Below are 17,926 nucleotides of genomic sequence, written 5' to 3'. Positions count from 1 at the left end.
TCACTGAAGATTTACCCACATTAGAAGCTAATGTATACATTGTTCATTACACTCTGAATGTACATTGCACTGTTTTTGTTCACTAGAATGTATATATATATATATATATATATATATATATATATATATATATATATATACACACATATAAATATATATGTGTGTGTATGTATATATATATATATATATATATATATATATATATATATATATATATATATATATATATGTATATACACACACACAGTTTTTTTCTATGTAAATATTCTGAACAATTGGTATTGCTTACATTTCTGTTCTGTATTTTTTTTTTTTTTTTTGTGAAATGTTTTGTTTTTCACCCAGGCTGAACCTGAAATTGGTCGGTATTGATCAATGCACTACCCTGGTAATTAAAAATAAATAAATAATTAAATATAATTAGATTGGAATCTGAAAGCTTTGAACAACTGCACAATCCAAGCGCAGTGACAGCATGCATGTGCTAGAAATTACACGTATGACACACATACATAATTGTCCCTCAACAAATGCATTACTGACACTTTCTAAGTTTGTATTATACTTAGATGTGTACCTGCACATTTGAAAAACAAATTTGATGACAATCATGATTATACTATGCTAAACTCAACCGTGTAATAATGTATGACTGGCTTGTAGCACGCAATGACAGGAAATGTTAATTTGTGTTTAAGAAATCATCACAATGATCTCAAGAAGTACAAGCCAGTAAAGGTCTGCCAACAGCATTAAGAATGCTGAGACCACAGACACCCATTCTATAACAGAGTAGACAAGCTATTCGCAACATACAATGCATTGAGAACAACTACCAGAAGTAACAATACATGCAAGTTGAATGTTAAACACTCATATCTAAATCAGTCTGACAGTTAACAGAGATGTCTTTTATTTAGGTTGTGTTGATAAAATTGCATAACCTCAACTTAACAAAAAAACTCCTGTTGATAACTCCTAAGACAACATTCCACTTAAAATTATGTACACATTAATGTTATTCACTATAAATCAATGAGTATTACACTTACTTTGCAGATGCATTCAGGTGTACTCTGACATAAAAATAGCATGCCTGAATGTCATAACAGCACATATTTAAACTTGAAGATTTAAATATGTTAATAGTAATTATAGAGAAATGAAGGTGGAAAGTGATAACACATATCTCTCTCCCTCAGTTGCTCCTCAAGCCTATGGATATGTTTTGTGCACAACACGATTTTGAGCATAGTCTTCATTTGCTAAAACAGGAAAAGATGATTTATTACAGCAACAGAAGGATTGCTTATGCTCAGTATATAATGACTGCTTTGAATAATAACAAATGAAAAATAGCAACAAATACATATTAGCTACCATTGATATAACATACAATATCACTTTGCATATTCAGTCATTGATGCATCACTCTCACTATTACACAGACACAAGGACTGCTGTAGCCGAAGCGAAGGAAGCTAGATTCAAACCTACAACTGTCATCTAGTTTGACACTACAAAGCAGAGCCTTACTTGCATAGCTAACTGACCTTGGCTTTGAGTGTATTCATTCATGGAAGTCAAGTTACTTACAGCTATGAATACACAGGGACGTACTGCACACACAAAGAGGTTTGTCAATTTAAAATGCACTTACAGATATAACTAATCATGTGGCCAAAGATCTATAAGAGTACACAGTTATTGTATGCTGAACTTTTTGATGTGTAATGTCATAATCAATACAATAGTTTACATATGTAGATAATGCATGGTATACCAGCACTGCAATCTGCTTGTCCACACATATGCAAGAATACAATTTACTATATATGTAACTGTAAGTATGCTTATCAATATATAGTGAAAGAAAGACATATATGTGTAAGTATAAATATGTTTGTTTTTTTTTTGTATGGACGTGTACATATATATGTTAGCCAAATGTGAAGTTTTGTGTGTATATTGCGTAACAAGTAAAAGAAAAGTACAAGTGCTGCCATCTGCCCCCTACATAAGCTGCTATACACATTTAACATCACAGTGTACATAATTTATACCAACATGCTTTTGCACCATGGACTGGTGCTATCCATAACATATGTAACTAATAGAGTGTAACAAAAGAATTACAGTTCATAACAGATATCATGAAAGTCAGGCATGCCTATGTAATAATATTCAGTCTGGCCAACAATGTATGTAATGTCTGCAGTAGGATTCAAACAACAGCATACCTCTCAACCGTACCAAATTCCTTGAAATGTACCAGTTTTGAGGGCAAAATAATGGGGTGACACAAATTCCCAAGTGGCCCCTTTCATTCTTGATTTCTTTTTTTATTTTATGTACAATTCTAAAGTATGGCTGACATTATTGCCAACTTATCCCGCAGTCATCAACGTGCAGGGGTGTGCATCACCTAATATCATCTGTACACTATTTCTGTAATTTGAATTTAACAAATGTAAATAAAAACATACATATTTTTTAAATTTGAATCCAAAGGACAAAAACAAAAAAAAAAAAACCATCAAAACTTTAGTGCAGTGCCAGGAGAATGAACCGCACCACTAAACCACCACAGTTGCGTCTAGAAAGTACTAATCCAGACAATGCAGCAGTTAAGTAAAACTGCACAGCAATTTACTAACCATTCAAATAAAAGGTACTAAGTGTAAAAACTGCACAGCAATTTACTAACCATTCAAATAAAAGGTACTAAGTGCTTTCAGCTTAGTACCTTTTATTTGAACTGTTAAATTGCTGTGCTCTTTTCACTCTTAGTACCTTTTATTTGAAATGTTATTCTTTAAACTGTTAATAAATTGCTGTGCTGTTTTACTTAATTGCTGCATCATCTCAGTCTGTTTAGATTACTACTTTCTGCACAGAACTATGGTGGTTTAGTGGTGTGGTTCATTCTCCTGGCTCTGCACTTTAATTTGAATGGGTTAAACTGGATCAACTGTAAGCAGGATTAGCTACCCAGTAGTGTAAACCTTCACAAGAGATAATTGTCACTGGTGAAGTGACACCCCAACCCCATGTGCAAAAGGGGAAAAAGGGGTTGTGGAGGGATGGAGTTTTGACTTTGTCCCTGATTCTTGTGGCTGAGTTTTAGAACTATGCCTGACAACTTGGCTTCCAGATGTGTGGAAGACTGGCAGTAACCGGGTGTAAATCAACAAAAAAACTTACAAAATACACAAGAAGCATGCAGATAGCACAAAGGTCTAACAGAAGAGGCAGGATGTGTGAGACACCAACGGTAAGTGCTCATTACAGTTAACACATTACTTTCATGACAAAAAAACAACGTGGGGTGGTTATGGTATTGGAATGGAAGTGTCCTATTCATGCAGCTACTTGAAAAAGAATGTGGACTCAATAAATAAATATACAAACATTAAAAGCGCTTTGGGGTTTTATAGTTAGAGTTTGTTTGTCCCCTTTATTCAACCCTTGATTGATGTGTGCTGATCTGATATGATACAAAAAAAAATACACACACACACACACATTTTAGTTATTACGGCACTGGAGTTATGATAAAATGACATTGCTCGCAAAGTAACCATTTTTAATAAAAACAGTGGCACTAGACAAGTCTTTTTCAAGCTATTTGTGAAACTGATTTTCCATTGCCGCTCAAATCCATCCTATAGTTTTCTGACATTTAAAAATACACACACACACACACACACACACATATATATACAGATATATATATATATATATATATATATATATATATATATATATATAGTTTAATGTTTCAGCAAACACTCTAAACTAAAGCAACACTGGATCATTTCAGTAAATAACTCAGCCCATTGGTTAATCTTTGGTGTGATAAGCCACCTTCCCTCTGTGTCTGCTTGTAGAGTAACTGTTGTGCTCTGTTGGAGGAACTGAGCTTGCAGACCCTGGAATAAGATGGGTTTCCTGTTGTGATGACAAATGTGATGGATCAATCCTTGTTGGAGTATCATGAAAAAGAAACATGGGATAAACTAGTTCAGTGGGAGTCTGGGAGAGGTGACCTGACCCTATGATTTCTCTCAGTCAGAGACAGAGTGATTCCATTATGGAGATTAAGGCTGCAGCAGAGATTATGTCTGTTCCTGCAGAGGTAAGACATATATAGATTTCTAAAGTTATCATTACTGAACATTATGGATAGGTGCAGACAATGTTTTGGTACCTAGTCAAAATATATTTTAAGTGAATCCAGAGTTGCATTGGCTTTTTAAAGAGTTTTTTCTGCAGCTAGTTTGAATTCGCATTGGTCCTTTAGTCAGGGAGCATCACAAGGAAGTTGTAATGTTTGTTATTTCTTGTTTCACTGTATAGTTTGTGCTTGTATTAATATTATTTTATTATCTCTTCCCAAGTAGAGGGATTGACTATTTCCTTGTAGTTCATTATTATATTTTACTTGCTATATCATGTAAGCAGTTTTTCACTGTGTTGCAGGACTTCTGTGCTTTTCACTGATTGTACTTCATAGCAACTTATTTTTGTGGCAAAAGTATTCTTACTGGTTGCATTCTCTTATCTGTCAGTGACTTGACTCCACAGTACATGTTGCATTAGAAATACTTTATTATGCAACTGTTTAAGCCACTGAAGCTTGAATTTAGCTGCCAGTTGGAAAAACTCTCGCTCATCTATTCCATGCAAATCACCACACTGGGCAATGAGTGCTCTTCAGCACTCAGTTGAGCTAAGGGACATCATTAGATGGTGTAACAGCAGAAATAGTAATGTGAAGTCTGTATTAATATACAGTCATTATCAAAAGTCATGTATAATGTTTACACTGGCCCAGTATAGTGGATAACCTCAGGATGTGTCTATACACAAATGTTAACTTTAATGTGGGAATTAAATTGCCTCCATGTAAATTACTATTATTAATCCAGATACCAATGGAATACACTTGAAACACAGACTCACATAAACACATATGCTTACTATATATATATATATATATATATATATATATATATATATATATATATATATATATATATATATATATATATATATATATGTGTGTGTGTGTGTGTGTGTGTGTGTGTGTGGATTATATGACTTACTGTAGGCATCTGCTGGCTGGTATTGGATCTCTGTGACCCTCCTATGAAAATCCGCTGCATCCCTCCAATGCAGGTCATCATAACAATGGTTGACCTGCACACCATCTGTGATGCTGCTTCACAATCCAGTTCTATATAACAATTATCATGAAATACCTAGGGCATGTTGAATCTCCTTTTCATGTCCATCTTAGACAGTGACCATCTGGGTGATCTCCTCCTCTGTCCTGATCAATGCCTGGGCCCACTGATCTCAGTTGACATCATCTCTACTGTGGCTGAAAGCTGTAGAAAAACACCTTCCAAAAATGCTAATTGAGCTCCCACTCAGTTTGCAGGTAACAATGGTATGAGCTATAAAAGTACCAAAATTACATTTTAAAGTTGACGTGTAGTGTGGTAGCAGGCTATTTGAAGGTCATTGGGTATGTGTTACAGATATCCTTGTTCATTGATACCTATTGGGTGGTTGTAATGAGCACTGTACACTTATACTGTGATATTGGATAAAGCAATGACATTTGGGAACTTACACTGGCATTCACTAATGAGATTCTGAAACACTGAATGCTAATAAACCTCATTAGTTATGCATTGCACAAATTGTGCTATAAAGCTGTGTGTGCTTAGCTAACCTCACTTGAGGAGCTGACATACACCTAATTTTAAAAAGTAAGCTGTTACGTCTTGTCTTTGCTGTGGTGCAATACATTGCTATTAGCACAAATGATTCTGTATAAAACAATTGAAACCTGTTTACATGCATATGTTGTTTGAAATTTTCTGCATTAGACTCAATCTGTTACATAAAGAAGAGGGTAGACTTCAACAACATGCATACACATGGGTATATGTCCATCAGTGACAGAAGCTTTTCCACATATGTAGTTGTATGGATAAAAATAAACCCACCCTTGTGAACTACAGATACAGACATAATTAAAATATATCTGTAGTTATTGCAGAATAACCTCTAATGTCTAACGTATGTTTAGGAAAACTGATGACTTACAGGGATATCCATAAATGGTATGTTCAATGACTGATTTACAGATACTCCTTAATGCTTATTTATATACTAGTATTTGTGAGTGTATTCAATGTGATAGGGGCAACATTAAGATAGCTTAGAATTGGTGTTGTTTGTTGTGATATGTAACCATGACTGCATAACAGATCATTCTAATATGCTGACATTTTATTGTCCAGTATCTGTATCAGTTCCAGTATGTGTGTTGAGTAGCATGTAATTGCATTCACATTTGTTATGATACATGTCACTTACTGCAATATCTGACATGCATCCTGCATTCTTGATGTACAAACGATACTTGTGTTCAGATGTGCATGTAACTGTGGCAACGCCATAATTATAGTATTGGAATTGTGGCACATTGGTTATGTGTTTGACCCCTACTTGTCATGATGTCCACCTACATGGGTACAAATCCCACCTCTTCATACATGACCTGTACAAACTTGTTAAATGGATTGATAGACATGCTGATGTTGACAGGCCATATGGATTACCTTTTAGGCATGTCATGTTCATTCAGATTTTCTGAATGAACATGACATGCCTAAATAGGTAGGTGGTGGTGCTGCGGTAGAGTTGTTGCCTCACAGTAAGACGTCCTGTTCGATTCTCAGTTAGAGCATCTTCTGTGTGGAGACATGCATGAATGGGTGTACCTTCGTTGAAGGCTGTTCATCAGAGCTGGCAACTCGGCTCGTAAAAATCTACTGCCAATTATTAGCGGACCGGAGTTCTGCTGTGGCAACCCCTAACTGGGAAAAGCCAAAAGACACAACAACAACATGTTCATTCAGATTTTCTATACATGACAGTGACTGCTTTGCATAGTTATGTACTGTGAATGAGAGGTGAGACATTCATTTGATGTATGCTTTTAACATTATCATGTTAATATGTGAGCCCCTATATAAACACTAAGATGTGCATATCATCCCATCTACCAGATGTCGAACAGAAATAGATGACAGAATTTCTCACACAGAGAAAATGAAATAATAATCAAGGCTTTGCACCAGCCTGGCCACGACTTTCTTAATAGGATGGAGAATGCTGTCTGGAGGAATCCAGTGTAGACAAACCTGTCAAATAAGATCATTGCTATGGGTAGTCACAATAGATCCAGCGAGGCCTTTCAATGACATTGATCTGACATAATCCTCCATGCAGCCAACAGACTTCACTGCTATGAGAGGGAGAGGGATGCCACTGGAGGTGGTCCACCATTGCTACCCCAGGATGAGATAATGATGTTCCTGGCCTCACATCAAACCACCCGCTAGGATCATCGGTTACCTAGGGAAGGTACAGGGACAGGTGTTCCAGGATGTACATGTATGTCCTACATTCACAAAAATTCCAACATATATCGATTCTCATTACAAGACATTAATTCACACTTAATACCATAACATTACATCTGTGTTACAGCAACTGAGTTACACCATGAACATGAAAGCACACCTGATGTGGATGCACAGCATACGTGTTATAGAGTGTTATCTTACCAAGACAGTACATACATATGACTCTCAGCAACAAATGTGATTTTTTTTTTCAGTTGCATAGGCTCCTCATCATCTGAACATCAACAGCCTGTGCCATGAAAGAGTCTCCATATTGTGTTAGTGTGAACTATAGTTGTTGTATGCCATTGCCTTTGCCTCCTGTTATTGTGGAATATACTCATATGATGTTGTTTGTGTGCCATTTTAGCCTACCGATACATCATTGCAACCCATGGGCCAGGAAGCTGCATGTACAGACAGATCAGGTAAGGTTGTTCATCTGGTTGATTTTATGCAGCACTGCTTAGCTCACCTGTCATCTAGGATATTAATGTTGCCTTGTTCCCTACACAGATACATCTGGCTGGCATATGCACTGTATATCATGTAACTGTTTCCATATCCTGTTATTGTGTTCTGCAGTTGTTGTATACCCCTGCCTCCTGTTAAGACTGTGGAGTATATTTTCATGTTGTTTGTTGGCCTTGTTAAAATACAGGATTTACATTATGATAGATGATATGCTTCCATATCATCTATCATAATGTAAGGCAGTCTATACGGTTGCTACAATTTACTATTACTAATTTCATCTGTGATCTTCATAACTACTGTGGCCTTTTTCACCCGCCTAGGACACCTGCAATCTGCACATCATCCTCACCCATCCGGTAAGTGTCTATATTATCTTCTATGTGTTATACCTCTGTTGGAATGCTACATGATGTTTGTTATGTGCTTAATAATGATTTGTTCATGCCTATATTTTCACATGACAGTGACATTTCAACCCTCATCATCATCAATGGAGTTGCAGGAAGGCATGTCAGGTAGGTTTTAGTATATGTATTGACCTTATCTGTTATATTTGTTTGCTAGATAAATTTCATGACATATCTCTGTTATAAAGGTTCCCTGAAGCACCCACAGCTGAGATGACCCGATAAGTCCATATCATCATTAGCCTTGTAGTTATATAGTTGTCCTGCATTTCAGTACTATGTTGCATCATTTGATTTCTTTGAATGTATGTGACATGTGTTATCTGTCTCTATTTAAAGCATGTCCAGTACCTGCATCCTCCAGTAGCTCATCCACTGATCCTGAGGTGGGAATGTGATGTACCATACTATACTAGTATGGCCTATGGCACACAGGATACTGCACTGGGTTTATTGTCTGCCTGGTAAGAGACAGTTATGTGGATCATAGTGTACCCTCTGATATGGAAAATACTGTGACTGGCCATTCTGATGATCTGGGGACATCAGATGATGGACATGATGATGACTGTGACCTACTGTCCCATGTAGAGTTTGGTAGTGATGGTGACTCTTCCCCAAGATGGACCGATACCACTCTTTGGACTACATGTGGGAGTGTAACTGTTGTGCTAGGATGCATGTCAGAGAGTGTTTGTTTAATATTACAGGTATATGAATGTTCACAGTGACATCATAGCTCTGGCTTGTGTGCATTTACCTCTGCCACTGATTAAGTAGTACAACAGCTGCTTGTATTACATGAAGGTCAGGAGTGCAGACATGAAGAGGCCATGGTAGCACTGGCTGTGCAGCAGGACAGTGTGGTATCTGTTGTATGCTCTGTTGAAAGCCTTGTTACAATGGTAGTAGAGCATTGCCACAGTATGATCCAGGTGATAGGTGTCTTAACCATACTAAACAGATTACCATCAACAGGGATACCCTCCTCTCATTAGATGCACACATGGTCTTTGAACATCAATGTCTGTGCTGCAATGTGGACATACAGCCACTGTTGGTCACTCAACTGTGAGCCCAGACTGACACATCAGAGTATTGCTTCTACCCAAACTCTGTCCAAAATGCTAGAGTCACGACATTCAGCTCCTTGATATAAAAACCATGGGCCGAGTATTTCTGGACTTGGCAGGAGCAGCCATGACCACTGTCTGGGTCATCAGAGTGGGTGTTCTAGACTATCATAGAGTAACACTGACAGCTGATCTAATGTGTGTCTTGTTGTGTCATTCTGACACTGTGGCAATGATAACAACTGTGCTGACCACTGACTAATTTATCTGTAGGTCGTATTTTAAATGTCACAGTTTTTTTTTTCTGATCATTTATCTGACCTATGTGACTAGCTTCAAGTTGTGATATGTAGTACATATTCGTCATTGGTATATGATAGTAAAGATATTACTGATAGTAATGCTGCATGTGACTTCATGCTTCTGTGTTTGCATCTCTTGCTAGTTGACATATAGCAGATATTTACATGGTTAACAGCATGTCATTTTTGTCACCTAGCATTGGTTGCTACATTACACATTCTTTGTTGTCTGCCATTCCTGCATGCACATATATGCCTCAGTATGCACACCTGTGTTACTTATGGTATTTTAATATGGTACTGCACGTGCCTCACCCTCAGCACTCACTGCACTTCTGTGGACCTGCTTCCATTTTCACTTCCTTCAATCCCCATATTGACATGTAGTTCCCATGTGCACCTTCCCACATCTCAATGATTCCACACACACACATATATATTTACTTGTGTTGCTGTATCCCTAAAATTGATGCATGTTCAGTGTCTATTGTGCAGTCACTGTCACTGATACTCTGCATGTTTGAATGTATTCTTACCTCTGAGTCACATTGTAGCAATGATCTGTGCATCAAAGTGCTGCTTTCTGTGTGACATTTCATATCAGTCATGGGGTGTGAGGTCTGTAGCTGACTATTTTCTTTTTGGACAGACCTTGGGATGTTTGTAATTATTTATGCTGCTGTATCTTTTTTACTGTGTTGTAACACACTGTTACACATCAAACAATGCTATGTGTGATGCATCAGTGTTAATGTACAGTCCCTGATTTTTGTTTATGCTTCTGCTGATACATTCTCGTACACTGCATGACACTAGATGTCTTGTAGTACTGAATATTTTATAGCTATTTTCCCATGCTAGTTATCTGTATGATGATATCCCACATGTCCAGTGACGCCTTATATTGTGCACAGCTCCTGTATCTGACACATTTGCCTGTGTGGTGGTCCTCTTTGGTCATTTAACTTGCAAAGAGACTTCCTGCATTGATACTTCCTCTGTATACTGTATATCCAGAAGTATTCCTTGCTGACTGTTGTCTATATCTTTTTACTGGTATACCTAATGCTTCTGTTATGTATGATGATCAATCTGGACATCACTGTTTAGTCTGTGTACCTTTGTCCATGTGGCTTTTCATGACTCAAAGGTGCTTGCCAGATACCACCATGTTACCTAGGCAAGCTAGAACATATGACAGTATCCTCTGTCACCCATGCCTATTTCTTCTCATCCTTTGTATCCTCCTGGTTATCTTGTGACAGCTCTGATATGTCATCATCAGGCATCTACAGTTATTGAGGTAGGTTACCTACACCTGCAACTGGCAATCCACCATGTTTTGCTGCTACCATGTTATGTAACATGGCACACACAATAACCATCTGTGATGCCTTTTCTGGTGCATATTGTAGATCACCTGCAGATGTGTACAGGCATTTGAATCTTACTTTCCCCATGCAAAACACATGCTCAATGATGTTTTGTGTCACAGTGTGTACTCTGCTGTATACATCATCAGCAGGGGTTGATAGGGCTCTGTATAGCATTAGCCAAGGCTTTAGTGGAGAAATGCAGTCACCTACTTGTAGGAAGGAGATGCATATTTAGTCCTCATGTTTAACATTGATAGGTCTGAATTTTGCTTACATCAAAGCTGTGATCTTGTACTTACTAAGCAGTAGTCCCTCAGAAATATCTCCATGTTGGAAAGCAGCCCTCAGCATCATGCACACTACTGGAGTGTGCTGCCATGACATTAGCAATGAGACCATCTGCTGAGCACTGGCTGTGTGTGTGTGTGTGTGTGTGTGTGTGTGTGTGTGTGTGTGTGTGTGTGTGTGTGCGTGCGTGCGTGCGTGCGTGTGTGTGTGTGTGTGTGTGTGTGTGTGTGTGTGTGTGTGTGTGTGTGTTTGTGTATGTCAGAGAGGGAGAGAGTATGGGCTTAGCCATAGCTATGTAATTGTGGTGTTATGACACCCAACTTTCTGACCTTAAAGAAATCAATTAGTGGAAGATCTGAAGTAAATAATTAAAAATTGTTGCTGATGCCAAAAAATATAGACCTATGTGTCCAAATACCAGAGTTTATTAAAGTGCAATAATTGCCTATGCAGTATGCATTATGTCCTGCAAAATATTTAATTATTTTATTAAAGGAATTTTTATACTTCTTTTATAAATAGAACATTATTTAAAATGATAATATAGCAGTATTAAGGCTTATAATGCTGTTTAGGAAAGCAGCAGATATTGAAACAGTCTGTTAAGCTAGGTTATTTATTAATACAGGACATACTTCAGTTTTATCCATAATCATTCAGAACATATTTACGCATTTATTGAGATATGCAAAAATAATTTGAACCTCAAAAATAAATATTAATGTTTTTGCTGTGACTAAACATGCCAGTAGATAATGTTTTGAATTTTAAATATTATAATATAGGTTTTGACCAGCAGTTCACAGTCCACAGGTGAAACATTACTTACCAAAGGTAAGAGTGAGACAAGCACGTGACACATTCCAAATGAATTAGATACCATGAGCGATAAATTAATAACGCTCCTTCACATCTACTGTACTCAGTTATAAAAGGAGATTATTTTGTATAAGAGCACATGGAAAAGTTTCATAGGCACACATCTATCATTGATTGATGTGAGTAATGCTTCCAATTAGGCCATACAAACATGTTTTCTTTCAGGACATAGATCGTTCGCAGTTAAAGTATATTTCATGCATTATGATTGATGATTTGTCATCCAATGTATTTAAAAAGGTAGCAGGAATAGACAAAGGTGCTGCAATGCTGCCAACTGTAATAAATAGCATGAGATATGTGTTAAGAAAACTGTGAAATTAGATATCGAAGTGCATTGATGCTTGGGGTTGTAGACGTTTTGAATCTCTAGCTGAAGATTCAAGTAAAGCAAATGTTACACAGAACAGTAGAAAGATAAATACAAGAGGGGTCTGCAAGTGAATTTAATATGAATAATTCACAAATATGCACTGTTCAGCCTCAGTTACACTCATAAAGCTATGCAATGAATACAGACAAGGCAAGGAAATCACCCACAAGTTTTGGCAACTGGATAAGGCAGAAGAAATGAATCTAAGATCTGCACAAAGGGTAATATAGCATGTTGCTTTATACGTCATCATTCATGCACAGGATTGTGTAAACTTTTTAACAGCACGATAAATGTGACAGCAAAACTGAACCAAATGTTCATGTTTTAGATATTTTCAAAAAGATGTTCACTATAAACAAAATATAACTCTATATTGCTCAAAAAAAATAGCAGATGATATCACTGCTATAAGGATAAAGAATGAAACTAATGTAATCAAGAAACATGTATAGATACTTTGCAGACAGATACTATTCAAAGGTAAAAACTGATTTACATTAACAAAAACATTACTGTAGAACAAAGTGTGGACACCAGTGTGATAACTACTTTTCTATACATCTTATCAATTGTGAGCAACTAAGCAGACACTAAGATTTTAAACCAAAACTAGCCAACATATGGTGTACATCTTTCTTTTATAATTGCTGATTTCATAGCTTGCAATTTACTCTGATGGATGAAAGAAAATGATTTAGTTTGAGGTAGATCCACATTCTATCAAATCAATTTGTGCAGCTGGACATGGCAGACAATTCTTACACTAGATGTGAATTTGCAGTCTAAATTGTGTCGTTATTAAAAAATATACACAGCAAGTATATGTAATCAGAGAAACATGATGCAGTTACAGAAAACATGTAACAAGTGACTAGCAATACTTTTATTCATGATGAATGGGTAGATTAATTATAGCTTTCATTAACTTACATTTTGTTCTTCTCTTCGATATTGAATGTATAATACTAACCCTTTCTATACTATGTAAATCTCTGCACTCTATATTACTTATCTTTAGAAAATCATATAGGCCATAGAACTGTGTAAAAAACTTTACACTTGATATATTTTAATCTTTGACAATTTGTATGAAAAAACAAACACAAACTAGTGAACTAAAAAGACGCCAACTCCTACTCTTCCTAGAGCCAGGACAAGGAAGCACAAAAAACCAAAACATATTCAATGAGCGTGATTCCAAAAAGTAATGAGCACTAGAAGTTAAAATATGTCCAATAAGCGTTACTTCAAGCTGTTGTTTAACACTGTTTATTGTTCAAAAAAAGAGCGTTTTCGCCGTAGTTAATACTGCGGCTTCTTCAGAACAAAACATTCAAAAAGTACTGCCAACAAATGTATAAGTAGTACGTGCACAGCGTGGCTTAATGATTAATTAAATTAAAGGTGCAACCGTCGCTAACCTTTTTATGGCACAGCTTGAAGTAACGCTTATTGGACATATTTTAACTTCTAGTGCTCATTACTTTTTGGAATCACGCTCATTGAATACGTTTTGGTTTTTTGTGCTTCCTTGTCCTGGCTCTAGGAAGAGTAGGAGTTGGCGTCTTTTTTGTTCACTAATTTGTATGAAAATTTTGGATGTTGCTGTATATATAATATTGTCTTATATATTTCTTGGATTTGAGGTGGCGAAGGTGGATGAATTTAAATACTTGGGATCAATAGTTCAGAGTAATGGTGAATGTGGAAGAGAGGTGAAGAAGCGAGTACAGGCAGGATGTCGCGGGTGGAGAAGAGTGTCAGGAGTGATTTGTGACAGACGAGTACCAGTAAGAGTGAAAGGGAAGGTCTACAAGAGATTAGTGAGACCAGCTATGCTATATAGGTTGGAGACAGTGGCACTGACAAAAAGGCAGGAGTAAGAGCTGGATATGGCAGAGTTAAAGATGTTAAGATTTGCACTGGGTGTGATAAGGGTGGACAGGATTAGGAATAAGTATATTAGAGGGTCAGCCCAAGTTGGAAAGTTTGGAGACAAAGCCAGAGAGGCAAGATTATGTTGGTTTGGACATGTGCTGAGGAGGGATGCTGAGTATATTGGGAAAAAGATGCTAAGGATGAAGCTACCAGGTAACAAGAAAAGAGGAAGGCCTAAGATAAGGTTTATGGATGTGGTGAGAGAGGACATGCAGGTGGTTGGTGTGACAGTGCAAGATGCAGAGGACAGGAAGAAATGGAAACAGATGATCCACTGTGGTGACCCCTAACGGGAACAGTCAAAAGAAGATGATGATATTTCTTGGATTTGTAAATGGAGCTTTTCTCCCTGGGCCTCCACGGAAAATGGGTCTTTGACTAAGTGGACTTTCCCGGTCAACAAATGTCAATAAATACATGCATACATAAATAAATAAAATAAGTAAATAAATAAATAATACAATACTTACTTTGAATCTGCCTACAATCTAGTAGTGAATGTACTTTGTACATAAGTCTTACATTTATACATTGTCAAACAGACCAAAGCTCTCTCTGTTATTGCTGTGTCAAAACTAATATTGTAACCTATGTACAAATTACTGTAACAAACTCTGTACTTCTAAATGTTTTCTTATGTATACATAATACTTAATATTTTATGTTTTTTAATGATTCTGGAGCTTTTCTCTCCACGTCTCCACTGAAAATGAATTTCTGACCCAGCCGGACATTCTCGGTCACCAAATGTCAATATTTAATATATATCTATAGCTATTGCTATATATATATATATATATATATATATATATATATATATATATATATATGTGTGTGTGTGTGTGTGTGTGTGTGTGTGTGTGTGTGTGTGTGTATATATATATATATATATATATATATATATATATATATATATATATATATATACATACATACACACACACAGATGTAGGAAACAGTTGCTACAGTTTATATCTGCTTCAGCACTCATGTTTTGGATAAAAAAAAAATGAAACTGTAGCAAAATATAAATGTAGCAAACAGTTTGATATATTTTATACCCTGACTGCATAGAACAGTATAGCCCTCGGGTTTTAGTTTAAAAAACATATTTTTTTTACTTTTAAACTGTAGCAATCTGTTTGCTTCACTGTAGCAAGACGTTGCTGCAGTTTAGACCACAAATGAAGCTGTACAGCATTCAGGTTTCACCAGAAATGCAATACCAACTTTTAAATGTCAACGAAACAAAAAGGTAGATCCAACAAATACCAGCAGCCAATGTAAAATCCAGAATCCTTTTACTTGTAAGCGCTTTCATGCAGTAGGTTACATGCACTTCTTCAGACAAGATTTTAGGAAGCTTACTATGAGTATAAATGCACTTACAGATAAAGACAGTTAATTAATTAATTACATTCAGCCCTAAACAATCAACTATTTAGTCTCACAATTTCATTTAAAGACAAACCAACAGTAAAATACCATTCAAACGTGAGACAGACACAGTCATTTAAATACATTATCCTATGTACACCATATAATAAATACGTGTGCATATATGCTTTTTGTAATGATGTTAGAATTTATGGTGATAAAAAAATAATAATGCCTATTCATCTACTTAACTTAAAAACTCAGCGAGTGATCAAAAAAGCAGATACCTGGGGAGGTAAAGAAAAAAATACATACATAGATACCCCCAAGTATAATATATCATATATTATAAAAAATTAAATTAATTAATTAAATTATTTACTAAATTATTTAAAATATATTTGTTTATTTATTTATTTATTTAGTATCCAAAACCATTTAAGAATGCATCACGTTTGTCTCAAAAATTCTCACCTAGCAAGGGCTTTTTGTCTCAACAAACATTTAATAGAGCACATCTCATTTATCCCTGGGTAGACATATGCGTTGGTTTTAAGTTGCCACAGCAACTCACATTCTTCCAACTTGAGATGCCATGGCCCTCCCCTTGGGTTGATTTTTATTTTTTGTACTACATTGAACAAAAAACTATGAGTTTTATTCTCAATTATATGCTTTGCCAGGGCATTAGATGCCACCTCTTTAGAAATTGCGTACGTGTGCTCATAAATACGCTGTTTGAGGTGGCGTTCTGTCTTACCGAAGTAAAACACAGAACATGATGTACAGGTAGCGAGGTAAACTACCCCTTGACTAAAACAATCACATTTATCATTAATATAATATTTCACACCCCGGATTGAAAAAGTGGCCCAAGTTTTAATATATTTACAGTAACTACAATGGCCACACTTATACATACCCTTATTAACTTTGCATTCTTTAAAAGGAAGCTCCAATAGTGTTTTCAAAGAAGGGGCTTTTCGGAATACAACAAGGGGTTTTTGTCCTAGGGTAGTACTAGAATGCAAACCTTGTGTCATAAACTCCCAGTTATTGTTCAGAATCCGTCTGAACTCCACTGCCAGTTCATTATATTCAGTCAAAAAACTGGAACTAAAATTTACCCGTCTATCATCTGCGTTTATGGAAATATCTACTACATTATTCGTGTCCACTGTTTCCAAAACACAGGTGTTGTAACTCGTCTTTAAAATGGGTCCTAAAGAACCATTGCATCTCTTTTGTCTAACTTCTCGAATAACAGAATTCACCAATTTACTGGGGTATCCTCTATTTAAGAACATTGCTGCCAATAGGCTGCATTCTTCTTCAAAAGTATTCTCTTCAGAACACATGCGGGAAGCACGTACTATCTGCTCTTTAACCACCCCTTTCTTCTGAAAGAAAGGGTGGCAACTAGAAAAGTGCAGAAAAGAATTACTATAATGGGGTTTCCTGTAAATACTGGTATTAAATCTTCCCTTTTCCATGTCCTTCTGGATCAAAATATCCAGGAAATTAATAGATGATTCCTTGAAATTATAAGTAAAATTTAAAAATGAGGTAAAGGAATTCATAACTTGAATCAATTGAATGGCCTCTTCTTTGCTACCTTTAACAATCATCAAAATATCATCTTGGTACTGTGTGCACCAGGTAACTACATCCTTGTAAAGTTGATGTTGAAATAAATAAGTATGCTCCCAGAAGGCCATAACGGAGTTGGCAAAGGTGCCCCCACAAGGGGAGCACATTGCCACCCCGGTTAATTGAAGATACAAATCCCTTTTAAACATGAAAAAATTATTATTCAGCACCAGCTCAAGTAAATTAATAACCAGGTCGATTTCATCACCTGGAAGATGTTTACTTAACAGGAAATCTCTCACCCAATCGGTACCTATGTCTTGGGGGATTGCTGTATATAAGTCTTTGACATCGGC

Source organism: Protopterus annectens, chromosome 2.part0 (assembly GCF_019279795.1).
Source record: "Protopterus annectens isolate FY-2018-M chromosome 2.part0, PAN1.0, whole genome shotgun sequence".
Lineage (NCBI taxonomy): Eukaryota > Metazoa > Chordata > Ceratodontiformes > Protopteridae > Protopterus > Protopterus annectens.
The sequence above is the reverse complement of the archived record's forward strand: the minus strand, read 5'-3'. Positions refer to the sequence as shown.